This window comes from Capricornis sumatraensis, chromosome 10 (genome assembly GCF_032405125.1).
Source record: "Capricornis sumatraensis isolate serow.1 chromosome 10, serow.2, whole genome shotgun sequence".
Classification (NCBI taxonomy): domain Eukaryota; kingdom Metazoa; phylum Chordata; class Mammalia; order Artiodactyla; family Bovidae; genus Capricornis; species Capricornis sumatraensis.
Window position 1 is genome coordinate 41,871,195 of NC_091078.1, and position 13,011 is coordinate 41,884,205.

At 41.7% G+C, this 13,011-nt stretch overlaps 1 protein-coding gene and 1 pseudogene across 1 annotated transcript in view; both read left to right on the top strand.

Moving 5' to 3' along the window:
- Positions 1-13,011, top strand: part of FMN2 (formin 2) — a 350,878-nt gene that overhangs the window by 310,850 nt on the left and 27,017 nt on the right. The window lies entirely within an intron of this gene.
- On the top strand, positions 1,479-2,407 carry LOC138087575 (upstream stimulatory factor 1 pseudogene; annotated as a pseudogene).

A 13,011-nucleotide genomic window follows, 5' to 3' on the forward strand; every position in this document is an offset into this window, starting at 1 on the left:
ACCCCATATCATCTCTCTGGATCATCCCCATGCACCAGCCCCAAGCATCCTGTATCCTCTATCGAACACAGATTGACACTTCGTTTCTTACATGGTAGTCTACATGTTTCAATGCCATTCTCCCAAATCATCCCACCCTCTACCTCTCCCTCAGAGTCCAAAAGTCCATTTTTACATCTGTGTCTCTTTTGCTGTCTCGCATACAGGGTTATCATTACCATCTTTCTAAATTCCATATATATGTGTCAGTATACTGTATTGGTGTTTTTCTTTCTGGCTTACTTCACTCCGTATAATTGGCTCCAGTTTCATCCACCTCGTTAGAACTGATTCAAATGTATTCTTTTTAATGGCTGAGTAATACTCCATTGTGTATATGTACCACAGCTTTCTTATCCATTCATCTGCTGATGGACATCTAGGTTGTTTCCATGTCCTGGCTATTATAAACAGTGCTGCAGTGAACACTGGGGTACATGTGTCTCTTTCAATTCTGGTTTCCTCAGTGTGTATGCCCAGCAGTGGGATTGCTGGGTCATAAGGCAGCTCTATTTGCAATTTTAATGTTAAAATTTTTTTAGAATCAATAACCACAAATAACTATCCACTCAAATTATTTTGATAAAAAATAAATTTTTAAAGAAAACTAAATGTCAAAATCCAGCACTTGGTAGCTTGTTTCAATTATAATGTTTATTATTTGGTGCAGAATAAATTTAGTGATGTTAGTTCTAAGATTTATAGAACAATGAGTGAAGGATGGGATAGCCTGTCTCCCAGATAATAGTTCATAAATAAGAAAAAAGTGAAGGTTTGCTGCTAGGTAATATAAAATGATACTGGCATCTTAAAAATCATTATTTCTTAATTCCATCCTAAAAAAGACATATTTCAGTGCCATCTCAGAAGTGAAACACTGTCGTTAAGGTTTTCTGTTTGCATTTTCTCAGTAGCTAAATCAAGGAATTTGAAAAATTGAGTCAATGATAGGGCAGCAAAATGAAGGCTTTGAAATAGTGAACAAGGTGTTAGCATTCAGAAGGGGACAATGAGAAGAAGGCTTGTGTTAATGGGGGAAAATGAAAGGATTTATCTTTTCACCACTTTGGAGTGGTCTTTTTTTGTATAGGATGGTTCTGAGAAGAGCTCTGAAAGGAGTAAAACGAAGAGAAATAAAATCAACTAGGTTAATTATAAATGACAAACAGGAAAGAAGATAGGGACGTATAGTTAAGTAACATTACTTCTACTATAAGTTTTGTAGATACTCCTTATCAAATTAAGAATCTCCTTCAGTTACCTAATTTGCTAAGTTTTAAAATTATGAATAGTCTTTTTTTGGGGTTAACACTTTGGATACAAGCTTTCCATGACTCATCCGCTGAAGACAAAGGACTTAGCACTCAGGCCTGTGAGGCAGGAGATACGAAGATTTCCAGAGAAGGACCAGTTCCTCGGATGTGCCCCCTCACAGAGAGATGAAGGGGCAGCAGAAAACAGCAGAAACCGAAGAGGGGACAGTGAGATTCAGGAAGGTGCAGTGGCAACTGGGGAGGACCCCACCAGTGTGGCTATAGCTAGCATCCAGTCAGCTGCCACTTTCCCTGACCCCAGCGTCAAGTACGTCTTCCGAACTGAAAATGGGGGCCAGGTGATGTACAGGGTGATCCAGGTGTCTGAAGGGCAGCTGGATGGCCAGACTGAGGGGACTGGTGCCATCAGTGGCTACCCTGCCGCTCAATCCATGACCCAGGCCGTGATCCAGGGTGCATTCACGAGTGATGCAGTTGACACAGAGGGGACAGCTGCTGAGACGCACTATACTTACCTCCCCAGCACTGCAGTGGGAGATGGGGCAGGGGGTACCACATCGGGGAGTATAGCAGCTGTTGTTACTACCCAGGGCTCAGAGGCACTACTGGGGCAGGCGACCCCTCCTGGCACTGGTCAGTTCTTTGTGATGATGTCACCACAGGAAGTGTTGCAGGGAGGAAGCCAGCGCTCTGTTGCCCCCAGGACCCACCCTTATTCCCTGAAGTCAGAAGCTCCCTGGACAACTCGGGATGAGAAACGCAGGGCTCAGCATAATGAAGTGGAACGCCGCCACCGAGACAAGATTAACAGCTGGATTGTACAGCTGTCCAAGATCATCCCAGACTGCTCCATGGAGAGCGCCAAGTCTGGCCAGAGTAAAGGTGGAATTCTAGCCAAAGCCTGTGATTATATCCAGGAACTTCGGCAGAGTAACCACCGGTTGTCTGAAGAACTGCAGGGGCTTGACCAACTACAGCTGGACAACAATGTGCTTCGACAGCAGGTAGAAGATCTTAAGAACAAGAATCTGCTGCTACGAGCTCAGCTGTGGCACCACGGAGTAGAGGTTGTCATCAAGAGTGACAGCAACTAACTCTGGGGACTTGGGCTCTAAGCTCTGCAGCCCCTTTCCAAGAACTTCAGATAGCCCAGGAGCCACAGGCTAATAACCCCGTGCCCCTTTCCTTCACTGCCCACATTTGGCATGGGACTGGGGGGAATTCAGAAGGCGTATCTTTGAATTAAGGCCCTGTGATCTAGCAGCCTGCAGTGGTGTGAAACACACACGTGGGTGTGCACCAACAGTCTCGCCCAACCAACCCTACCATGCAGCCCCTGGGCCCTTGTGCTCTTCTTGCACAATGCATGTGCTGTCTCCATGCTGGACACTGGACACACTAAACTGGGGGGCTTGCCCCGTGCTTGCTTAAAGTGCCAGCAGAGGGTCTGCTGACAAGCTGTGTTCTGCCTTGCCCCAGGACTGGCGCTTCCCACTGGTTCTTCCTTTCGCTGGAGCTCAAATGTGCTCCTCAGGACTCTGGGGAACAGGCTTTAGCAGGAAGTGGGGATCGGAGGCTTAGCAGTGGCTGCTGCCCCAGGAAGAGGAGATTGGCCAGCAAGCAGTTGAGGCCTATGCAGGTTTCTGGCACCAGGGAGAACAGGAGGCAGGGCCCACTGGGGGCCTTACCCCATTGTGGGGACGGTATTTTTTTTTTTCCTTTTCTTTTCTTTTTTTTTTAAGATAAAATGTTCAGAGCCAAAAAAATAAAATAAAATTATGAATAGGGATTAAATTTTTTCAAACTTTTTTTCTAAAGCTATTGAATGGTTATATTAATTTTCTCCTTTAACATGTTAATGTGTAATACATTGATTTTTTTTTAAAATGTTGAGCCAACCTTGCAATCCTGAAATAAACTAACTTGGTTATGGGGGGAAAAAAGAAGTAGGGGGAAATCAACCTTAGGATAATGGTTCTGCCAGAAGTAGATCTAGATTTCTAGATTTCTGCCTCAGGCCATTGACCAAATAAATTTCAAAAGAATTAAGGAAATAAACATTAAAATTGAAATTTAAACAAGAAGAAAATAATGGGAAAAATACTTGTAGATTTTAAAATTGGGGAAAGTTTTCCAAGCATTATAGCCGCAGAGTGTCAATGTGTATCTCTATTTTTCTTGCTGTTCCTGAGTTACCTGTTGTTTGTTGGTGTTCTTGTAAGTAGCAAATTGCAGACGATACATAGATTCATTTAGGAAAGTTTTTTCAGCTTGTTATCCTCATATTTTCCAGGCATACACTATTTCTCCAGTTCATTTTGCTTTCAATTAATTTTTATTTTTCTTAAGGTTTTAATTGTAGGCAGAATTGAGAAAGTCAGTTAGTACCACCAGGCTTGTAACAAAAAGCAGCCTCCCCCTGCTCCACCCTTCCCTACACCCGATGACACTTCTCTGAGCAGTTTCCTCTCATATTTCCATCGTATTTCTCAATAATAACCTTGTACTACTAGTTCATTATTAATCTGCAATAAAGGAAGGTGAAGTTTTAACTCACTTTGTTACCAAATCAAGCTTGGGTCAGCTCACCAATGTGCAGGAATGTTGATCTACTAACACTGGATTGTGATGAAGGAAAAGAAAGCATTTATTGCAGGTGTCAAGCAAGGAGAACAGGCCGGTCATGCTCAAAGAACTAGAACTCCCTGATGGCTTTCACACATGGGTTTAAAGACGATTAGGGCTAAGAGTCACAGGGTACATGATCATGTCATAGTTATTCTTCTGACTGATTGGTGATGACGTAACTGGGTGATGGTTTGAGAATTTCCATCATCAATCTTCAGGCTTTAACCAGCCTTCCTTTGTTTCTGCATTTTCTCACTTCTCTCATCATTAACTGCTTGAGTCTCCTCTTTGGAGCTCAGTTATTGTATTCTTCATCTCTGTTTGATTCTTCTTCATTTTTTTTCTAATTCTTTGTTAAAAACTAACTTTTCCCTCTGTTCATCCAGTCTTCTCCCAAATTGTTTGACTATTATGATCATTACCTTGAACTCTATCGGATATATTGCCTTATCTCCACATCACTTAGTTCTTCTGGGGTTTTACTTTTTTCTTCTTGGAATGTGTTCCTCTGTCATCTCATTTTTCCTAATTCGCTGTTCTTCCTTCTATGTATCTGGTGGCTTGGTTACATTTCCCGACTTGGGAGAAGTGGCATCCTGTAGGTTCCAGCAGCACATTCTCCTCTGGATACCATAGCTGCATGGTCTAGAAGTACCCCTGTTGGGTTGCCTTGGTCCTTCTGTTGAGGCAGGCTGGCTATTGTGGGTGGTCTCCTAGGCATTGCTTGGCCTTGGTCCCTTTGATTGCCAAGTCCTGCCTTCTTGCTGATGGGTGGGGTGAGGCCCAGGGACTTCTGAGACTGGTGTCTGCATACTGGTGTATGGGACCCCCTCCAGTGCAGGTGACCACAATGAAGCTGTAGTGTCTGCTCAGACCCTGGGTCCCACACCTCTTGAAATGCCTGAATATTTCCCTTTGTCCCTGAGCAGTGGAGAAGGACCAGGGGGATTAGTACAGCACATGCTCCCCACAGTGTTTCAGGGTCATCCCTCTGGTCAGTGAGTTCTGGATCTGAAATCAGCTCAACTCCAGGAACTGAGCAAGGCATCTTGATTTTTTATTAGAGCAACTGTTATCCTCCTCTTTCTCTGTTCTTGCCCTTTCCTTTGGTTGTAGATGTTAAACAGTGTTGTGTGTGTGTGTGTGTGTGTGTGTGTGTGTGTGCACGCGTGCATGTGCGTGCATGTGCCCATGTACCTTTAAGGATACCATGATCTATTAACTATCTCCACATTCCCTGTGGGGCAGACACGATGGTAACTGTGCTCCCTGGGCTTCACCATTGGCCCCTGTTAATTCATCATCATCTCCATGGATCTTAATGGGCTCAGCTGTGACCTCCTCTCCTTTCCTGGCTCACAGCATGTACTGAAAACAGTATCCCTGTTACCAGCACAGTCTTGACTGCCTTGGTGCACAGTGGGGCCTCTGGGACCTCCCATGGAGTGTTCCTTTGCTTAGTGAATCCTTCAGGATTCTTTTACTATATATGGACATGCCCACAGATCTCAGCCTCCTCACTCCCTCTTCTGTTTTCCAGAGCAGCTGAATCATGTCTGCTTCTCTCTGCATTGGCCACCATTTACTCTAGACCTGTAAGAGTCACCCCTGGGTCCTGCTACCTCATGAAAGTTAATTCTTGCAGCAACCTGTGTGTATAATCTCTTTTCCTTCATCAGTTCTGGCACTTTCCTAGATGGGGAGCTCACCTTCCCATCTAGGAGAAGAGTAGGCCACCTCTACAAACTACCGATAGTTTCAGGGATCTGTAAGGGTGACTCATATCTTTCTCACTTGTTTCAGGATCCCAGATTTTCCTAGCCAGGGATCTGATTTTAGCATAGCAGACCTGCTTGGCCGTGCTTCTAAATGTCTCTTCAGATCTTCAGTTCTGTTAGATCTCCTTTTTGCTGTGTCGCTGTTCCTGTTCTCTCACTACAGGTGATAATGGCTTCTTTCCAGTTATTGAGTTGCCCCCTACTCTTTAGCTGTCTGTTACTGCTCAGGATCCCTCATTATCTCTCTGTGGGGTGTCAGTCCAACTCAGCTGTAGTCAGTCAGTTCCAGTGTCTCTGTGGCTTTTTCTCACCATATCTTCAACAACCTGAATCATCACACCATTGAAGACATTTTCTAGGCCACTTTGCTGATATCTTTACAAGTTCATGGCCTCCTCCACTGTACCAGGGTCCACTCTGTGTACCACCCAGGACAGCAGGGTGCTGGCTGACTGTGTCTCAGACCTCATCTTACTGCTTGTTTTCTCAGGCTCCTTGTGGCTCCACTTACACTATTTCAAGTTCTCCACAAACCTGGTGCCAAGACTGGATTTACTGGGAAAAACAGTAATGGAGGCAGAGGAAGCTGGGGCAGCTATTAGACCCAGATGCAGGTCGAGCTCTCATGGTGGAGAGGGAAGGAAGAAAGCCTAAATAGCAAAAGCCTTAGACTGCAGTGCAGTTACCAGAAAGTTTTGTTAAAGCCAATTGAAAGTCCTTGAGCCAAAGTCACCATTTAGAGGAGCCTGTGTGTCCTAGATGACACCTATACCAGCATCCCTGCTGAGTGCACTTGCTGGCCAGGAGCAACCCTGGGCCTCTGTGCAGATGCAGTGATGGACTTCAGAGCACAGCATCCAAGGCCCTTGGTCATTTCCATTTTCCACAGTTGGAACCTGGGAGATCTGAAAGATGCATTTTGTAGCTGCCACAAACAGCTACAATAAATTTTATTTCTCCTATTTTCAATACCTTTAAATTAACCAATGTTTATTTAATATATTTTCCCTTCCCAAAATTATATAACACCTTCAAATTGTTTAACTTTTCTCACCACAGGTTGTTGATCAGTATTTTAGGTGTGTGTGTGTGTGTGTGTGTGTGTGTGTGTGTGTAAGATGTGATGTCTGTTTATAGATTCCTTTTGTTGATTTTTTGCATATAAATATTCAGCTGTTCCAGCACATTTGTTGAAAAGACTATCATTTCTCCATTGAGTTACCTTCCTTTGTTCCTTTTTCAAAGATCAGTCAGCTATATTTCTGAGCCTATTTTGACACTCTATTCTGTTTCATTAATGTATATGTCTATTCTTTTGCTAATATATCACGCTGTCCCACTTTATAGTGTGTCTTAAAATTGGGTAGTGAATCAGTTTGTCAACATCCACAAAATAACTTGTTAGGATTTTTATTGAATTGCATGAATAAAATTAAGTTGGGAAGAACTGGCATCTTTACAATATTGACTATTCCTACCCATGTTCATTGGAACAAAGGACTGGTTCAAAATTGGGAAAGGGGTACATCAAAGCTGTATATTGCCATGCTGCTTACTTAACTTATATGCAGAGTACATCATGTGAAATGCTGGGCTAGATGCATCACAGGCTTTGCTCAAGAATGACAGGAGAAATGTCAACAGCCTCAGATATGCAGATGACACCACCCTTAAGGCAGAAAGCAAAGAGGAACTAAAGAGCTTCTTGATGAAAGTGAAAGAGGAGAGTGAAAAAGCTGGCTTAAAACTCAAGATTCAAAAAGCTAAGATCATGGCATCCAATCCTACCACTTCATGGCAAATAGATGGGGAAAATGTGAAAACAGTGTCAGATTTCATTTTCTTGGGGTCCAGAATCAATGCAGACAGTAAGTGTAGCCACAAAATTAAAAGATACTTGCTCCTTGGAAGAATAGCTATGTCAAACCTAGACAGTGTATTAAAAAGCAGAGACATCACTTTGCTGACAAAGGTCTGTGTAGTCAAACCTATGGTTTTTCCAGTAGTCATGTATGGATCTGAGAATTGGACAATAAAGAAGGCTAAGCACCGAAGAATTGACACTTCTGAACTGTGGTGCTGGAGAATAGTCTTGAGGGTCCCTTGAACAGCAAAGAGATTAAACCAGTCAATCCTAAAGGAAATCAACTCTGAATATTCATTGGAAGAACCAATGCTGAAGCTCCAATAGTTTGACCACCTGATGTGAAGAGCTAACTCATCGGAAAAGACTCTGATACTGGAAAAAATTGAGGGAAAGAGGAGAAGGGGGTTTCAGAGGATGAGATGGTTAGGTGGCATCACTGACTCAATGGACATGAGTTTGAGCAAACTTAGGGAGATAGTGATGGACAGAGAGGCCTGGTGTGTTGCAGTTCATGGGGTCACAAAGAGTCAGAGGCAACTTAGTGACTGAACAACAACCCATGTCCTTAGTATATCTCTCCATTTATTTAGATCTTATTTGATATTTTCATCATAGTTTTGTAATTTTCCTCACAGACTTTATATCTGTAACTAGATTTATACCTTAATATTCCATGTTTTTGTGCTATAGGAAATTATGTTTTTAATTTCAAAATTTAGTTGTTCATTGCTGGTATATAAGAAAACATTCGAGTGTTTATTGACCTGTACCCTTCAATGTTCCTATATTTGTTTATTAGTTCCAGGAATTATTTTGTAGATTCTTTGGCACTTCTGCATAGACATGCTGTGCTGTGTGCTTCATTGTTCACTCATGTCTGACTGTTTGCAACCGCAAGGATTGTAACCCTCCAGGCTCCTCTATCCATTGGGATTCTCAGGCAAGAATACTGGAGTGGGTTGCCATGCCCTCCTCCAGAGAATCTTCCAGACCCAGGGATTGAACCTAGGTCTTCTGTGTTGCAGGCAGATTTTTGCTGTCTGAACCACCAGGAAAGCCAAAGAATACTGGAATGGGTAGCCTACTCCTTCTCCAGGGGATCTTCCTGACCCAGGAATTGAACTGGGTCAATTCAATTCCTGCATACCAGGTGGATTCTTTACCAGCTGAGCTACCAGGGAAGCCCCTACGTAGGCACATTCATCTGCAAATACAGTTTTACTTCTTCCCTCCCAATCTGTAAACCCTATTTACTTTTCTTGTCTTATTGCATTAGCTACAACTTCCAGGGTGATGTGAAACAGAAGTAAAAGAGAGGGCACTCTAGACTTAAAACCATTCTTAGAAGGAAAAATTTCAGTATCTTAACATTTAGTATGTTGTTCAGAGAAGACAATGGCACCCCACTCCAGTACTCTTGCCTGGAAAATCCCATGGACGGAGGAGCCTGGAAGGCTGCAGTCCATGGGGTCGCTGAGCGTCAGACACGACTGAGTAACTTCCCATTCACTTTTCACTTTCATGCATTGGAGAAGGAAATGGCAACCCACTCCAGTGTTCTTGCCTGGAGAATCTCAGGGACGGAGGAGCCTGGTGGGCTGCCATCTATGGTGTCGCAGAGAGTTGGACACAACTGAAGCGACTTAGCAGCAGCAGCAGCAGTATGGTGTTAGCTCTAGGAGTTCTTTTGTAGATGTTCTTCTTAAGTCAAGGAAATTCTCTATCCCTGGTTTGCTGAGAGTATTTTGTCAAATAACTTTCCTGCATAAATTAATATCATCATATGATTTTTTCTTTAGTTTTTTGATGCAGTAGATTAAATTTTTAGATTTGAGTATTGAACTCATTTGTATAACTAGAATAAACATCACTTGGTCATGGTATATAGCTCTTTTTATTCATGTTGAATTCTATTGGCTAATTTTGTTGTGAATTTTTTAATTGATTCTCAAGAGGCATATTGGCCTGCACTTTTTTTTTCTTGTAATATCATTATCTTGTTTGGGTATGAGACAGTTGCTGGCTTCATAGAATGAGTTAGGTACTCTTTCTTCTGCTGCTACTTTCTGAGAGAGATTCATTTTTCCCCCCTATAAGGATGTGATAGAATTCCCTAGGGAAATCACCTACGCCTTGTGGTTTGTTTTCTGGAAGGTTATAAATTATTGACTTAATTTCTTTAATAGATGTACATTTTCAGATTATTTCCACTGTGAGATTGCTAATATTTAGTGTCTTTCCAAGATTTGACTTATTTTATCTAAATTATCAAAATTTTTGTCAAAGAATTATTCATAGCATTTCTTTAAATGTCAATGGAATTAGTAGTGACAACCCTTCTTTCATTATTTACATTACTAATTTGTGTTTTTAGAACACTCCCTCGCTCCAGATACAAAAATAAACTCAAAACTGTTTAAAGACTGAAATACAAGACATGACATCATAAAACTCCTAGAAGAGAACATAGGCAAAACATTCTCAGACATAAATCACAGCAACATTTTCTTAGATCAATCTTCCAAGGCAAAAGAAATAAAAGCAAAAATAAATAAGACCAGGACTTCCTAGTGGTCCAGTAGTTAAGACTCTGTCTTCCCAATGCAGAGGTCCCAGGTTTGATCTGTGGTCAGGGAACTAGATCCCACATGCTGCAACTAAGATCCTGTGTGCCACAGCTAAGACCCAGCACAGCCAAATAAAATTTTTAAATAGTTTATTAAATAAAATTAAAATAAATAAAATGAAAATAATAATATAAAAAGTAATTAAATTTTAAAATTAAAAATTGAAAAAAAATAAAAGTAAATAAAAATTTTTTAATAAATAAACTTTTTAAATTAATTAACTAAATAAAAAATGAATGAGACCTGGACTTTGCTGGTGGACCAGTGGTTAAGAATTCACCTGCCAATGCAGGGGACATGGATTTGATCCCTGAACGGGGAAGATCCCATCTGCTGCGGATCAAGTAAGCTCATGCACCACAACTACTGAGCCCGTGTTCTAGAGTCCATTCTCCACAAAAGAGAATCCACCACAATGAAAAACCTATACACCCCAAATGGAAAGTAGTCCCCATTCGCCACCACTAGAGAAAGCCTGAGTACAGCAACAAAGAGGCAGCATAGCTAGAAATAAATAAATATTAAAAAAAATAAATGAGACCTAATCAAATTTAAAAGCTTCCACACAGCAAAGGAAACCATAAAAATTTTTAAAGAAAATGAAAAGGCTACCTGCAGAAGGAGAGAAACTATCTTCAGATAATGCAACCAACAGAGTGCTATCATGGAAAATATACAAGTAGCTCGTATTACTCAGTATTAAAGAAACAAACAACCCAGCCAATAAGTAGGCAGAAAAGCTAAAGAGACATTTCTCCAAAGAAGACTTAGAGGTGGCCAACAGGCACATGAAAAATGCTCATGTGGCTAATTATTAGAGAGACATAAATCAGAACTACAGTGAAATATCCCCTCACACCTGTCAAAATGGCCATTTTCAAAAAGTCAGCAAATAATAAATGCTGGAGAAAGTATAGAGAAAAGAGAACCCCCCTACACTGTTGGCGGGAATGTAAACTGGTGCAGCTTCGATGGGAAACATTATGGTGGTTCCTTGGAAAACTAAAAATAGGGTTACTGTATGATTTCAAATCCTAAAAGATAATGCTGTACTGCACTCAATGTGAAAGAAAAAACTCAGCAGTGGCCACAGGACTGGAAAAGGTCAGTTTTCATGCCAATCCCAAAGAAGGGTAATGTCAAAGAATGTTCAAACTACTGCACTCATTTCACATGCTAGCAAGGTTATGCTCAAAATCCTTCAAGCTAAGCTTCAACAGTATGTGAACCGAAAACTTCCAGATGTTCAAGCTGAATTTTAAAAAGGGAGAGGAGCCAGAAATCACATTGCCAACATCCACTGGCTCATAGAAAAAACAAGCAAATTCCAGAAAATCATCTACTTCTGCTTCATTTACTATGCTAAAGTCTGACTGTGTGGATCACAACAAACTGTGAAAAATTCTTAAAAGAATGGGGTTACCAGAGCAACTTACCTGTCTCCTGAGTAACCTGTATGCAAGTCAAGAAGCAATAGTTAGAACTAGACATGGAACAACAAACTGATTAAAAACTGGGAAAGGAGTACGTCAAAGCTATTTTTATCACTCTGCTTATTTAAGTTTTATGCAGAACACATCATGCAAAAGCCCAGGCTGGATGAAGATCAAGCTGGAACTAAGATTGCCAGGAGAAATGTCAGTAACCACAGATATGCGGATGATACCACCCAAGGCAGAAAGTGAAGAGGAACTCAAGAGCCCCTTGATGAGGGTAAAAGATGAGAATGAAAAAGCTGAGTTAAAACTCAACATGCAGAAAACTAGGATCATGGCATCCGGTCCCATCACCTCATGGCAAATATTGTTCAATCCTGCAGGCATGTCCAACTCTTTGTGACCCCATGGACTGCAGCATACCAGGCTTCCCTGACCTTCACCATCTCCCAAAGCTTACTCAAACTCATGTCCATTGAGTCAGTGATGCTATCCAACTATCCCATCATTTGTCATCCCCTTCCACTCCTGCCTTCAATCTTTCCCAGCATCAGGGTCTTTTCTAATGAGTCATCTCTTCGCCTCAGGCAGCCAACCTATTGGAGCTTCAGTTTCAACATCAGTTCTTCCAATGAATATACAGGATTGGTTTCCTTTAGGATTGACTGGTTTGATTTCCTTGCAGTACAAGGGACTCTCAAGAGTCTCCTCCAACAGCACAGGTCAAAAGCATCAATTTTTTGGCACTCAGTCTTCTTTATGGTCCAACTGTCACATCCATACATGATTACTGGAAAAACCATAGCTTTGACTATACAGACCTTAGTCAGCAAAGTAATATCTCAGCTTTTTAATACACTGTCTATGTTTGTCACTGGTAAAGAATCTGCCTGCAATGCGGGAGACCCAGGTTCAATCCCTAGGTCAGGAAGATCCCCTGGAGAAGGGCATGACAACTCACTCCAGTATTCTTGCCCGGAGAATTCCATGGACAGAGAAGGCTGGTGGGCTACAGTCCATGGAGTCACAAATAGTTGGACGTGACTGAGTGATTATCACATTAGGTTTGTCAAAGCTTTCCTTCCAAGGAGCAACCATCTTTTAATTTCATGGCTGCAGTCACCATCTGCAGTGATTTTGGAGCCCAAGAAAATAAAGTCTGTCACTGTTCCATTGTTTCCCCATCTATTTGCAATGAAGTGATGGGACTGGATGCCATGATCTTAGTTTTTTGAATGCTGAATTTTAAGCCAGCTTTTTCATTCTCCTCTTTCACCTTTATCAAGAGGCTCTTTAGTTCCTTTTTGCTTTCTGCCATAAGGGTGGTGTCATCTGCATATCTGAAGTTATTGATATTTCTCC